The sequence below is a fragment of the Pseudorca crassidens genome, chromosome 8 (assembly GCF_039906515.1).
Source record: "Pseudorca crassidens isolate mPseCra1 chromosome 8, mPseCra1.hap1, whole genome shotgun sequence".
Taxonomy (NCBI): Eukaryota; Metazoa; Chordata; class Mammalia; order Artiodactyla; family Delphinidae; genus Pseudorca; species Pseudorca crassidens.
The window spans coordinates 53,860,823-53,875,459 of NC_090303.1; the positions used below are offsets into that span (position 1 = coordinate 53,860,823).

A 14,637-nucleotide genomic window follows, 5' to 3' on the forward strand; every position below is an offset into this window, starting at 1 on the left:
ATGATCTGTCCATTGGTGAAAGTGGTGAGTTAAAGTCCCCTACTATGATTGTGTTACTGTCGATTTCCCCTTTTGTGGCTGTTAGCATTTGCCTTAAGTATTTAGGTGCTCCTATGCTGGGGGCATAAATATTTACAATTGTTATATCTTTTTCGATTGATCCCTTGATCGTTACGTAGTGTCCTTCTTTGTGTCTTGTAACAGTCTTTATTTTAAAGTCTATTTTGTCTGATATGAGAATTGCTACTCCAGCTTTCTTTTGATTTCCGTCTGCATGGAATATCTTTTTCCATCCCCTCACATTCAGTATGTGTCCCATGTCTGAAGTGGGTCTCTTGTAGACAGCATATATATATGGGTCTTGTTTTTGTATCCATTCAGCCAGTCTGTGTCTTTTGGTTGGAGCATCTAATCCATTTACATTTAAGAAAATTATTGATATGTATGTTCCTATTACCAGTTTCTTAATTGTTTTGGGTTTGTTTTTGTAGGGCTTTTCCTTCTCTTGTGTTTCGTGCCTAGAGGAGTTCCTTTAGCATTTGTTGTAAAGCTCGTTGGGTGGTGCTGAATTCTCTTAGCTTTTCGTCGTCTCTAAAGCTTTTAATTTCTCCGTCAAATCTGAATGAGATCCTTACTGGGTAGAGTAATCTTGGTTGTAGGTTTTTCCCTTTCATCACTTTAATTATGTCCTGCCACTCCCTTCTGGCTTGCAGAGTTTCTGCTGAAAGATCAGCTGTTAACCTTATGGGGATTCCCTTGTATGTTATTTGTTGATTTTCCCTTGCTGCTTTTAATATTTTTTCTTTGTATTTAATTTTTGATAGTTTGATTAACATGTGTCTTGGCATGTTTCTCCTTGGATTTATCCTTATGGGACTCTCTCTGCTTCCTGGACTTAATTGACTATTTCCTTTCCCATATTAGAGAAGGTTTCAACTATAATCTCTTCTAATATTTTCTCAGACCCTTTCTTTTTCTCTTCTTCTGGTGCTCCTATAATTCTAATGTTGGTGTTTTTAATGTTGTCCCAGAGTCTCTGAGACTGTCCTCAATCCTTTTCATTCTTTTTTCTTTATTCTGTTCTGCAGTATTTTTTCCCACTATTTTATCTTCCAGGTCACTTATCCTTTCTTCTGCCTCAGTTATTCTACTGTTGATTGCTTCTAGAGAATTTTTAATTTCATTTATTGTGTTATTCATCATTGTTTGTTTATTCTTTAGTTCTTCTAGGTCCTTGTTAAACGTTTCTTGTATTTTCTCCATTCTATTTCCAAGATTTTGTATCATCTTTACTATCATTACTCTGAATTCTTTTTCAGGTAGACTGCCTATTTCCTCTTCATTGGTTAGGTCTGGTGGGTTTTTACCTTGCTCCTTCATCTGCTGTGTGTTTTTCTGTCTTCTCATTTTGCTTCACTTACTGTGTACTGTGTTTGGGGTCTCCTTTCTGCAGGCTGCAGGTTTGTAGTTCCCATTGTTTTTGATGTCTGCCCCCAGCGGGTTAGGTTGGTTCAGTGGGTTGTGTTGGCTTCCTGGTGGAGGGGACTCGTGCCTGTGTTCTGGTGGATGAGGCTGGATTTTGTCTTTCTAGTTGGCAGGACTGCATCCAGTGGTGTGTTTTGGGGTATCTATGAACTTATTATGACTTTAGGCAGCGCCTCTGCTAATGGGTGGGGTTGTCTTCCCATCTTGCTAGTTGTTTGGCGTAGGGCGTCCAGCACTGGAGCTTGCCGGTCATTGAGTGGAGCTGCCTCTTGATGTTGAGATGGAAATCTCCGAGAGAGCTTTTGCTATTTGATATTACGTGTAGCTGGGATGTCTCTGGTGGACTCATGTCCTGAACTTGGCTCTCCCACCTCAGAGGCTTAGGCCTGACACCCGGCTTGAACACCAAGACTCTGTCAGCCGCCCAGCTCACTCTGGGCTTTTATTTCGATGATGTGGCTCTGCAGAGCTTGGGCCACTTTTTTGGGAATTGGCCAAGGAGAAGCATGAGGGTTCTGAGCGTCTTGAAAATGCAAAACCAGTGCGGCGGCCGCCCTCTATTCCAGGAAGTGCTGAAGCCTCCCCAAGATGAGTGGGGTAAAACCCAAGGTGCTGTGGGAGCCGCTGTCCTCGTGGAGAAGAATCTGAACCCAGCCCTTGTGCACCTGCATGCCCTGGGTTCTGCCCCTGACTCCACACCTTTTAAAAAAAAGAAAAAAAAAGTAATCATTTTATGTCCACAGGTAGGAAGCAGTGTAGCTTTGGAGATACTAATCATTGCATTTCATGTCATGAGTAATACATTTACGTTCTCTGCTGCACTTTATCTAATACTGTATATATGCAGCATGTTTACCCTTTGCATGCATATTGTAGCTCTTACGGTATATTATGTACAGGCAGTTAGTTCCATTTATTGTTTTAGGGCTTATGATAACATCATGCTACTGTAAAATGAAAAACTAGTAGTCATGCTCAGAGATATTGGAGTCTTTATTAAAACACAAGCCTGGTCCTGGTCTTAACTTTTGCTGGGCTGGAGGTGCAACTAAAAATAGAGGTTGACATAACATATATCTAAAGATTTAAAAGTTACAAATGAAGCTAACAAAATTATAAGAAAATATGTGCTATCTTCCTACCTTGATGAACAGGTCTTCACAATAAATCACAAGACCAGTTAGAACTTGAAATTCTTGGAATACTTGGAGCTTCCTAGGGAAAGCCAGACATACGGCCTATGGCTTCTTACTTATCCCACCAGGCACTCCATCCCGAATCACAGGGTGCCTGGTGCCTTGTGCCCAGGTGTGCACACTGCAGTCCCCATCGGCAAGCTTCATGTATAGCTGCCTCTTGCACACACATCTTTTTTGCCGCTTTCTGGCTTGGCAATGGTGGCTTTGCTTACCGTCTGGTGAGAGGCCTGTGCAAGTCCTGGAAACCCGCTAAGGCTGTTTCAGTAGCTATTTCCAGGGTCCCAAGGCCCCAGAGCCTCGGTGCTGCACAGACCTTATCTGTGTGGAGGGCCATAGCTGGAAGAGGGTAAGAGCAGACTGTAAATGCACTGGCTCAGGCCAGGAGCCCTCTTGTCCAAGTGGTACTTCTGAGAGTCCAATCTAGAAATTTAGTCTTCATTTACTTTACCTGATGGTTGCATTGTTTTGAAGGTTGAACTTCAGCAATCCAAACGAAAAGAGACGTTCTGTTCACTTACCCACATGCAGATATTTTAGAAGTAAAAGTGAGGTACCAAGGAAAATATGAGAGGAACTAATACATGTAATAAACCCTGATATTTAAGGGAACTTTTATCATGACAGTAAATACACTTCTGTGATTTTGTGCATTGTGGGTTTTACTTAAATCGAAATAGCAAAATTCAGTGTGATTTCCGGTTGCCTGTAAGTCATTCAGCGTTTGTAGTCTTCACAAAATGCAAGTTTTTATGCATGAACATATATTTTTCACTTAATTTTCTTCTAGAGGTTTTAGGTATTAATCTGCTAAGAAGGTTCTCTTTGATATGTAATACAAAAGTCAGATCCGTAGATGAGAATAAGTAACCAAAAGAATTTAATAACTCTACATTTAATTAGGTATTTGATTGACTTGTCTTGAAACCTAAACATATAGTTAAGTAACTAAAAATAATCAATTTTTAAAACTGCCAGTAATTTTGCGATAGAAAGAATAACAATACCCCTTCTGGGATCATACCATGAGAAGAGGCCACATCCTTCCTTTTAACTTTTTTGCAATTTTCTATCACAACTGTTGCCTAATCAGTCTGAGAGAAATATTTGCCCAGATTAACTATAGATTATTGTATTCCATTTCAAACTGAAAATTTTATTACAAGTACATAGTCAAGCATTTAGTCTTCCTTCACTCCTGGTATTTTATCAAACCACATTTAATATGCTCATTTGAAAGCATATCCCTTGTTAAACAACAAGGATACTTTTTGCTTTATGCTTTACAAATGACAAAGACGAAATCAACTTTCTATCAGGTCAGGCAAAGGCTCTTTATATGGCTGTGTTTAGTAAGAAGGCAGAGGGCAGGTTACTCAAAGGCAGGATGTAGTTTCACCTGTGCAAGATGCGTAGGCAAATGTATGAAGTGAGATCCTAAGTCATAGAACCCTTCGCAAAAATTATTTTGGTGAGATACTGGCTCATTTTTCTGCATCAGTTTTGCTGTATTTTGGTGCTTAATGACTCCAAGTCATAGAAGCATCTGCTCCAGGCACCCAAATGTTACGTCCAAAAAGCGCACTGTTTGCTGCTGCAGTCTGGGTTTTAAAGAACCACTTGTATCATTTGTGAAAGTGTCCCAGAAATTAGAGCAGGAACTTGGTCTCAATAAAGTCCTGACCTCATCTCTGCAGTCAGAGGATTACATGGGGAAATTTCTTATTAATACTGGGTACTAATCATTGCCTCAGTCCACGCATGTGCTGGGAGAGAGAAATTTTATTATATTTGGAAGGTAAAATCCCCACTGACTAGAAACCCTCAAAGGATATACTCAGCTGCCATTAAATGCATTGACAGTGCAGTGACATTTATGTGCACACATTTCCATCACTGAAAGTAAAATAAATTACACGAAGTAATTTCAATTACTTTATCAAACACATCTGCAGGATTTCATGACATTTAAATCATTACACACGGGCCGTCATAAGGAACAAGTGTCTGAAATGAGATTCAGTCCTAAGGGAGTAGCACAATTTTTTCTGTGAAGAGTTTCTGTACTGAGAATGAATACAAGTGTTCAGTCTTTTGGAATCTTGTTCAGTGCCATTACTTTTCAGCCATAGGCCAGAAATTGTGGATTATGGGTTTTTTCATAGGGCCTACCATAATTTGAGTATTAGCCTATCAATGACAGTTCCTCTGATTGCAAGTTCTTACTATGGAATTTTTCTTCTTTCATTAAAATGATTTAAGAAATAATTGTGGAAACTAGGCATCAGATTTCCGATATACAAGACCAGAACTGGAAAAATTTTCTGGACTATTATGGTGGTGGGATGAGTCTAAGAGTCGGCCTTGAGGAGTTTGGGGCCTTCCTGACCTTTTCTTTTCTGTCGAATCTATGTTGCAATGGACACAGAAGGTATTTTGAAGGGAGTAAAGTCAGTTGGAGGAGTTGTTTGGAGAGGAATGGTAATAGTGGTGATGTAGGGCCATGAGCAGCTTTGACCTTTTCGAGCATCAGCAGAGAGGTTCTGCATTATTTCTCTCAACTCCAGGAGCTGAGAATCAGGTCCAGCTCCAGGCCTCACAGTACTGCCCGCATCTCAAAGACTGCTTGGTTGACGTTGAGGTATAATTGCCTCCAAAAGAGACCCCAGTAGACATTAACAGAGCCCTTAATTTCAAACAAGTGGTTTTAGAATATCAGCAAGAAAAAATGAAGTAATGATGTTATACAGAGGAGTAGTGTTTAAATATATATCCAGTTACAGTAAGTAATGGTGAGCAGAGGGGTTGCAAAGGCAACTTTAGGAGAAGACTTAATTTTTCATGAAAGATTACATTGTGGGTTTTGGATTCCAGAGGGGTCAAATGACAATTTTATTTCTTCATTAGTTTTTATGGAAATTAAGAAAAGTGCTTTGGGCTTCCCTGGTGGCGCAGTGGTTGAGAGTCCGCCTGCCGATGCAGGGGACACGGGTTCGTGCCCCGGTCCGGGAAGATCCCACATGCCACGGAGCGGCTGGGCCTGTGAGCCATGGCTGCTGAGCCTGCGGGTCCGGAGCCTGTGTTCCGCAACGGGAGAGGCCACACCAGTGAGAGGCCCGCGTACCGCAAAAAAAAAAGAAAGAAAGAAAACTGCTTTGTTTGAACCTCAGTTCCCCTCAAAGTAGAATGGGGATAATGCCATTTCTCAGAATTTTTGTGAGGTTTGTAAACAATATATGCAAAATTACTAACATAGTATTTTGTGTGTGTGCACTTAATAAATTGTATCTGTTATATCAAATTGCTAAATGAATAGGAGAGATTCAGATTAAAAAAAACTCAAAGAAGAAAGAAGCATTTATAATGAAAAAACCCAGATAGCTATTACATATGGGAAATCAGGATAAAGGTAGGATGCTAAGATTTGGTGGAGAGGTATTAGGAGGAAGTAGGTAGGAATCTAGGCTTGAAATCCAAATGACTTGTGTTCAAGTCCCAGTGCTACCATTTAGCAGCTGTGTTTCATTAGGCAAATGACAAGCGCTTTATATTTCATTTTATATTTTACAGTTTATTCATCTGTAAAATGGGGATAATGGTAACCATACCTATTTGATATGGTTGTTCTGAGGATTGAATGAGTTGATATTTATAAATCTAAACGCTAGCATGTAGAAAGCACTGAGTAAACATTAGTCTTCAGTATGATTGCTTGGACTCTTGGGTGCTATTTGATACTTTTCTTTTTTGCTTTTTCAGACATAGTAATAGGGAAGATTGTCTTAGAGCGATTAAAAAAATTTCACCAAATGGTTTTTAGTTTGAATGTAAAATGTCGTAACAGGCCATCAGTCTCTAACAACCAAAACAAACCAGATAAACTATAAAAATCATAGTTAAAAAATATCCCTATTATAAAGCTGAGCACATAAAGAAACACAAACAAATAAAACATCAGAGTGTGAGGATCCCTTTATAAGAGAAGAGAGACTTACCACTGCTCTCATCATTGGAGGAAATGTCTACAAAAGATAGGAGAGGGAAATACCAGCTGAACTGCTAACATATGTTTAATAGCCATGTATGGGCTGTTGTAATAGAACTACAAGGGACCCCCACCGTAGAGCAAGTCTTCACTCACCACCAATTGGAAAATAACATTTTGAAAATGTACAATAGCATAAAAAATCAGATAAGAAAAAAATCAACCTCATGATACTTAAGATCTCCATACTAAAAATTGTAAAATATTACTGAGAAATTAAATAAGACATAAAAATGGAGATACACTGCATGTTTCTAGATTGGAAAATGAAATATTGCTGAGATGGCTATACTTTCTAATTTGATATATACATTCAATGTAATTTATATCAAAAAGGCAACATGCTATTCTGAAGAAGTAGACAAGATGGTTCTAAATACATACAGAAATGAAAATAAAATAGGATAGGTAAAACATGTTGAAAGAAGAAGTTGGAGGACTTCACTTGGTTTCAGAATTCATTATAAATATACAGTAATCAAGGCAGTGGTATTGGCCTAAGCATAGACAAATAGAATATGGAACAGAATAGAGTGTAGAAACAGACCCATACATATTCAGTCAACTGACTTTTTTTTTTTTAAACAAAAGTGCCAAAGCTATTTTTGGGAGTTGTTCCAGTTTTTGCAAGTTGTTCCTGCAATATCTGTCTTTCCAACAGATATTGCAGCAACAACTTGGTATCTTTATGGAAGAAAATGTATTTTGACTCTGATCACATACCATACACAAAAATTAATTCTAGATGGGTCATAGATCTAAACCAGATTCCAAAAGTTCTAAAAGAAAACAGAAAAATACCTTCATGACCTCAGGTTAGGCAAAACTTTCCTGTATAGGACACAAAAAACATAAAGCATAAGTTGTTTATTAGACTTAGGCAAAATTAAATTCTGCCCATCAAAAGACTCCATTAAAAATTAATACATCATGAACTAGAAAAATTTATAGTATCTTACAAAGGATTTGCATACAGAATACATAAAGAATTCCAACGAATCAACTGTAAAAACACAAATAACCAAATAGAAATATGTGCAATAGACCTGAATAGATACTTCACGGAAGTACATTAAAAAAAGTATTCAGTTTTATTAGTTATCAGGCTATGCAAACTAAAACAAAAATGAGATGCTACTAAGCATGCCCTGGAATGGCTAAAATAAAAAAGACTGAAAACATCAAATTTTGGTGAGGATATGGAGTGATAGAACCTCTCATACAATGGTGATGGGAGTGTTAGCAGGACAACTGCTTGGGAAAACTGTTTGGCAGTTTCTTAAATTTAAACATACATCTCGCCTATGACCCAGGAATAGTTCTCAGAGGTATTTACCATGACTTGTAGAAGAATGTTTATAGCAGCCATATTTATAATAGCCTTATACTAGGATCAACCCAAATGTCTAACAACAGGAGAATTGATAGACAAATTGTAGTATATCCATAGAATTGAATACTACTTAGTAATAAAAGGAAAAACTAATGATACACAGAGCAGTATGGATACATATCAACATTATATTAAATGAAGCTATACACAGAAGAGCACATACTGTAGGATTTCATATATATGATATCCAAATGCAGACAAAAGTAATCTATAGTGATAGAAATCCCGTATTAGATGTAGGAGTAGGGAGAGAAATGACTGGAAAGGAGTGCCAGGGAACATTTGTTCTACTATATATATTTTGAATGGTGGTTGCATGGCTATATTTAATTGTCAGAGTTCATCAAACTGAACATTTAAAGTTCATGCATTTTATTGAATATTAATTACATCTCAATAAAGTGGGAACCTGCCGAGAAAAGTATCAGATCGTTGGTTAAAAAGTCACAGAACAAACAATTTTCATTTCCGAACGATGAAAAGAGTTTTCCAAGAATAACAGGTAAAGGTCACAAAAATAATCATTTGCTTTGTTTGTTTGTTAGCAGAATAGAATCATGCCCCAGTACAAAAGCCTTTTTGTCCTGAATTGTGTCACTACCTAAGCGCAGCCTTCTTGAGTTGTGTCTCTAATCCCCAGAGTATTCTGATCTTTAGTGCAGCCAATTCTTATGTCGAAATAATTAACATTTCTGCCCTCTTTGTTGTAAATAAAACAAATGTTGCAACAACTTAACATTCTATGCGTCTTACGTTTTCATCAGAAAGCAATTTCTTGCAATGCAACCTGTCATGTTTTTATTATTTGGTACCTTTTTTTGCCAAGTGTGTGTGTGTGTGTGTGTGTGTGTGTGTGTGTGTGTGTGTGTGTGTGTGTGTGTGTTGTGGGCAGGAGGAGTTAGGAGGTAGAAAGTGAGAGTGTATTGGACTTCAGTGAGGTTGGATGAAGGATATTCAAATACCCGAATAAGGAAAAGCCTAGTGGAACGAATTTCTCTACTTAATGGAACATGATAAATTCTCTGAATCTGTAGATGTTCCATAATGGATTGATAAATAATTTTATGTACTCCCCTAACTGAGAAACAGTTTCCTGCTGCAGTTTTAAAGAACTATCAGATCTACTACTTTCAAAATACGTGCATCCTTCATCGTCAACCTGTTTGAAGAGCGTATAATTGTTCAAGTGCTTTGGAATAATTTTTATTACTATCTTATAATTATGTGGAGTGCTGAAGTCAGGAGTGACAGCTATGGAAGCACCTTAATAAGCTTTTTTTTAATGCTAGTGTCACTCCAGTTCAACCTGAGCCTGATGAAAAGATATTCTCCCTTTCCTAGTTTAGCTGAAAAGCATCTAAATATATAATTTGTGGTGCGGTGCTCATTTAAATCAGATCACCTTGGAATTCAAGTCACATATAGCGCTTAGCAAGCTTTTTTCTCACTAGAACTTTGAAGAAAAAGGCATGATGAGTTCTGATGCATTGTTGGATTGAGTTCCTATAGTTATTTAGGATGTATCAATTAGGTATTGTGGAGCCACGTACATTCTGAGGGAGAATTTCTTGTCTGGGAGAGTATTCTGCCCTGGGATCATGGCAATGGGTCAGAAAACATATCAGAAGCCACTTTTTAATATTACTTTTTTGTTCATGACACCCAAAAGTGGGTCTTTTTGAGTGCCTGATGCTCAGTGGTGGATGAGTTAGGAAGGATATGGACATAAGAGTCTTCTTCCCTAGTTTATCTAACTGATGCTGAGTGGCCTTCCATATACCTAGATAGTATAAAAAGTACGTGTGTGTGCGTGTAATATGTATGTTTCAATATGCTTTTTATACATTTTACATATATGTATGTGTATACATGCAGATACACACACATATATATAGATGGTTGATTGACCAGGTAAGAATTACCTTTCAGCACCAATTGGCCAGTTCATAGAAAGTTTTCTGGAGAACAAATTAGCAGGCTTCATCAAATTGGAAATGTGTATAATCTTTGACCAAATAACTTTACCTCTAAAAATCTATCCTACAGAAATTTTTGTACATTCTCAAAGACATATATATGACCATTGCAAGCTTTTTTTTGATGTAAAACGTTTGAAAGCAACTGAAATGTCCATCAATGAATTATGCTACATTTCTTCTGTCAAATATTGTGTGGTTACAAAAATAAGACATTGATAAAAGGAAAATGTAATTCACTGAGTGCTGTGTATAACATGATCCCATTTATGATAAACAAAACAATCAAGTAAATAGCCTTTATGTATGCACAAAATATTCTGAAAGGAATTTTAAACTGTTACTTCTTGGGCAAAGAGAGGAATTAGGCAAGGAGTACTAAAGGGGAATAATTGTTTCCTCTTTTGTGTTGAATTTTAAGGTTGTATGTATGTATTACATGTTTAAACAGGAAAAAATGAATCAATTGCAAGATTTCTTTGTCAATAATTGTGATCTATTAAAGAAGTAGTGAATTCCCATATTAGAATATGGTTAACAATAATGAAAGTTACATGATAATGTAGAAGATACTGATTGAAAAGATTGCTATTTAAACTTGTAACTCCAAAAGGTGTATTGAAAGATCTTAAATTTTTCATTGAAACGCTATTTTTTTGTAAATAGTTGCAAAACTTGATATTTGACTACTTCCTTTTCAGAGTGTGAGATATATATACTACCTGTGTTTTATAACCGAGTGATTGTTTATGTAGCATTCTGTAGTGGGTTCAATGATGGATCCCCACAAGATACATCCAAGTCCTAATCCCTAGAACCTGTGAATGTCTGTGCTCTTACTTGGAAGTAGTCTTTGTACATGTAACTAAAAGGATCTTGGGATGAGATGATCCTGGATTATCTAGGTGGCCCTAAACCCAATGATAAGTATCCTTATAAGAGTTAGGGACATGCAGATCTTATAGACAGAGGAGGTTTTATAGACACAGAGGAGAAGGTCATGTGAAGATGAAGGCAGAGATTGGAGTGATGCAGCCAGTAGCTAAGTAAGACCTGAGGTCACCTGAAACTGGAGGAACAAGGAATGATTGTCCCCTAGAGCCTTCACAGGGAGTGTGGCCCTGCAGACACCTTGATTGTAGACTTTTGGCCTCCAGAGCTGTAAAAGAATAAATTTCTGTTATTTTAGCTCCTAGATTTATGGTAATGTGTTACAATAGCCACAAGAAACTAATATACCGTATGTCTCCTAAATAAAAACTAGCAGAGGAGATGAGAATTTTAAAACTTAGAGTATTTCAAATTTCCTCTTAAATTTTGGAAAAAAAGAAAAAAAGCCACCAAGTCTTTATGATTACCAGGGAAATGAACGTTATTCCATGTGTTTCCTCAGGACTACTAAATATTGGAAGATTCCTTAGGGATCATCTGGTCCAGCAGCCATGCACAGAAGAGTCCATAAGATGTCAGGAAGGAGTCCTGGGTGTTGGAATTGGGCTGGGTTAGGGCAGAAGTGAGTAGTGGCTGATAACAAGTGAAGTGTCTAGTCTACTCAAATGCATTGCAAATCAAACAATTACAAACCCTGTGAAGGCAAAAGAAATAGAACTATCTGGCCCCTGCATATGCCCATTTAAACTTAGGGGATTCTCCTACCAAAATGAAGAAGAAAGTGAAAATTGGAGGACAGTAGGCTGTCCCTGTCACAACCAAACTAACAGCTGAGCTGGGATAAGCATCCCTGGTTCCTCCCTCCTACTCTAGGGTTATTCCACCTCCAGTTTGCTTTATCTCTGCAAAGCAGAATGGAAGGAAACTAAGATGTGTTGACCAGCGTGTGTCTGACACCATGCCAAGTTCTTCTAGATATGTAATCTCATTTAATTCTCACAACAGCTCCCAGAGGTTGGTTGCCTAAGATCCCTCAAGTAGTAATGCAGGTCCTTCTGGCTGGGGAAACCCATGCTGTTTCCAAGACATAACACTGCTTCCAAAGGAGGGCACAACCAGCTGTGAGACTTTGGGGGAAATACCAATATGTTATCTTTCCAAAGATATGTCATAGTTATTTTTAATAATCATATTAAGTTTTAATATGCTCAAATTAGGAAAGTGTAATTCTTTTTGCCGTCATACAATTACCTTCACTAATTATTTTCTTTTACAAATCATGTAGGTTTTTCTCTTATCGTTTTGGCTCTATAAGAATTTCCTTTCCCTTAATAAATCCAAGACAGCAGACTTATTGCTTAATTTTTTCCCCTTGATTATTCTCCAACTGCTGAAATCATTGGATTACGTTTGGAATGTGACCTGATTTCCTCTGTACTTGCCAAATGAAGTAATTATTTGTATATCTGCCTTTTTATTTAAACAGTTTGTACCTCTAACAATTTTGTCTTGTGGATTTTATACATGCTTAAAGAGCTAAGCTTGGCTCTGCTAGAAGACAGTCATTTTTTTTGTTGTTGACACATGGGGAAAATGCACTTTTAGATAATATGTTTTGGGAAGGAGTCTTTTTTTTTGCCTGTAGTCATTCTGCCAAATGATGTAGGAATTTTCTACTTATTGGCCTCATTTAGTTAACCAATAAATATTTATTCATGGCCTATTATGTGCTCAGCATGTTACTTGTAGACCATTTTAGATGTCTTGAAATAAAGAAATATGATTGCAGTCTTTAGACACTTGCAACTTAGCTATGAAAATAAGACTAACAAAGAATCAGAGATGTGGATGCCTAATTGAGCATTAGGAACTCAAAAATTAAGCAGCCCAGTGTGAACTAAAGTAGAGAAGATTTCATGGGGATTGTGGAATTTGAGCTACATATACGAAAATGAGTAGGATGAATTGGTAGGAGATAAGTTTGTTTTTATTTATTTACTTTTGTGGAAAGAATAGAATTAAAAAGGTAAATGTGGAAATTTGTGTAATTGGAGCATAGCGAATGAATGGTTAATCACCAATAAGAAGTAAGGAGAATAAGAAATTAGGTGTGGTAGCCAAATGGGAAAACAATAAATGCTTTGAAAGCCAGTCTAAGGAATTTAGATTTGAAAGCAGTAGATGATAATCTTATGCTGGAAAATGAAAAAAATAAAAGGAATTTATAAAGGAGATTTAGCATCAAAACATATGACAGTTGGATTAGAGTAGAAGCAGGGTCAGTGTTAGGGTCAAGTAAGCTGAGCAGCTAAAACACTGCTGTGCTAATCTGGCTGTGGTATAGGGAGGGTTTGGACTAGGGTGGTGGTAGTGGGGATGACGGGATAAAACCGATTCTTCCAGGAGACATTGAAGGAAGAAACAATGAGCCTTGTTTAGAGATTAGAGAATGGAGATGCCTGAAGGCAGCTAGAAAGGACCTATGATTGAGTAGGGAAGGAAACGCAGGCCTAATAATAGATCACATAGCTGAAGATGCCCAGTCTCACTATAGTAAGAAAACCAGAGGGATGAGCTTAAAGAACACTCTGCACTTAGGAACCCTGTAGAGGAAAGGAGAGGAGAGATTGGAGAGGCCTTTAATGTACCAAAGATGCCAGAGGATGAGAGAATTTCATGAGCAGATGGTTTGTAACATCAAACATTATAAGATGTGTGAGGAAAGGCCAAGGCCATCAGTTTAGCAGGAAGAGATTATTGGTAATCTTCAAGGAAATAGTTTCTGTGGAGTGGTATGTACTGAGGTATTGGATTGGCCAAAAAGTTCGTTCGGGTTTGTCCATACGCTCTGATGGAAAAACCGGAACGAACTTTTTGGCCAACCCAATAGATGGTAAAGGGAGCAAGAAGGAATTAAAATCATTAAAAAGAGGAGAGGAAAGATGTAGATCAAATATTTGAACAGCTTGGCAGCAAAACCAGCGTGGGGCATTAGTTACTAAGTAAATAGATAGGCAGGAATAAAAGAGGGATGTTATGATAGCTGGGATCCAAGATGGTACCCAGTGATCTTCACTTCCTGCTATTCATAACCTTGTATAGTTCCCTCTCACATGAAATGACGCTGACTTGGATAACCATTAGTATATTGCAGAAATAATGGTGTATGACTTCTGAGGCTGGGTCGTAAAAGATATGGTTGGTTTTGCCATGTTCTCTCATAGATTGCTCGTGCTGGGGGAAGCCAGCCATCAATCACGTCATGATGACAATGATGCAGTTTGTGGAGAGGAACCTGACGACTCCTCGCAACAACTGGCACCAGGTTAGTGAGCTTTCTTAGGAACAGATCCTCCAGGTCAAATCAAGCCTTCAGATGTCTGCAGACATGGCTGATATCCTGACTGCAACCTCATAAGAGACCCGAAGTCAAAAGCCCCCAGGTAAGCCAGAACTGAATTCCTGACCCATGGAAACCAGAGGTGATAAATGTTTATTGTTTTAAGCCACTAAGTTTTGGAGTGATATGTGATGTTAACTAATACAGATTTCTTTAGATACTTGCTTTTGTGTGTGTGTTTATCTTTTATGTTTTGTTTTTGGCTGGTGGAAACCCAAATGTGTTTTAAGGTCCTTATGGATATTGGAATG

General features: G+C 37.8%; 1 long non-coding RNA gene across 1 annotated transcript in view; it reads left to right on the forward strand.

Moving 5' to 3' along the window:
• Positions 1 to 14,311, forward strand: part of LOC137229088 (uncharacterized) — a 388,100-nt gene extending 373,789 nt beyond the window's left edge. Inside the window, exon 4 of the long non-coding RNA XR_010945525.1 lies at positions 14,211 to 14,311. This is a non-coding gene — a long non-coding RNA (uncharacterized lncRNA). The remainder of the gene's footprint in view (positions 1 to 14,210) is intronic.
• Positions 14,312 to 14,637: the final 326 nt, after the last annotated feature.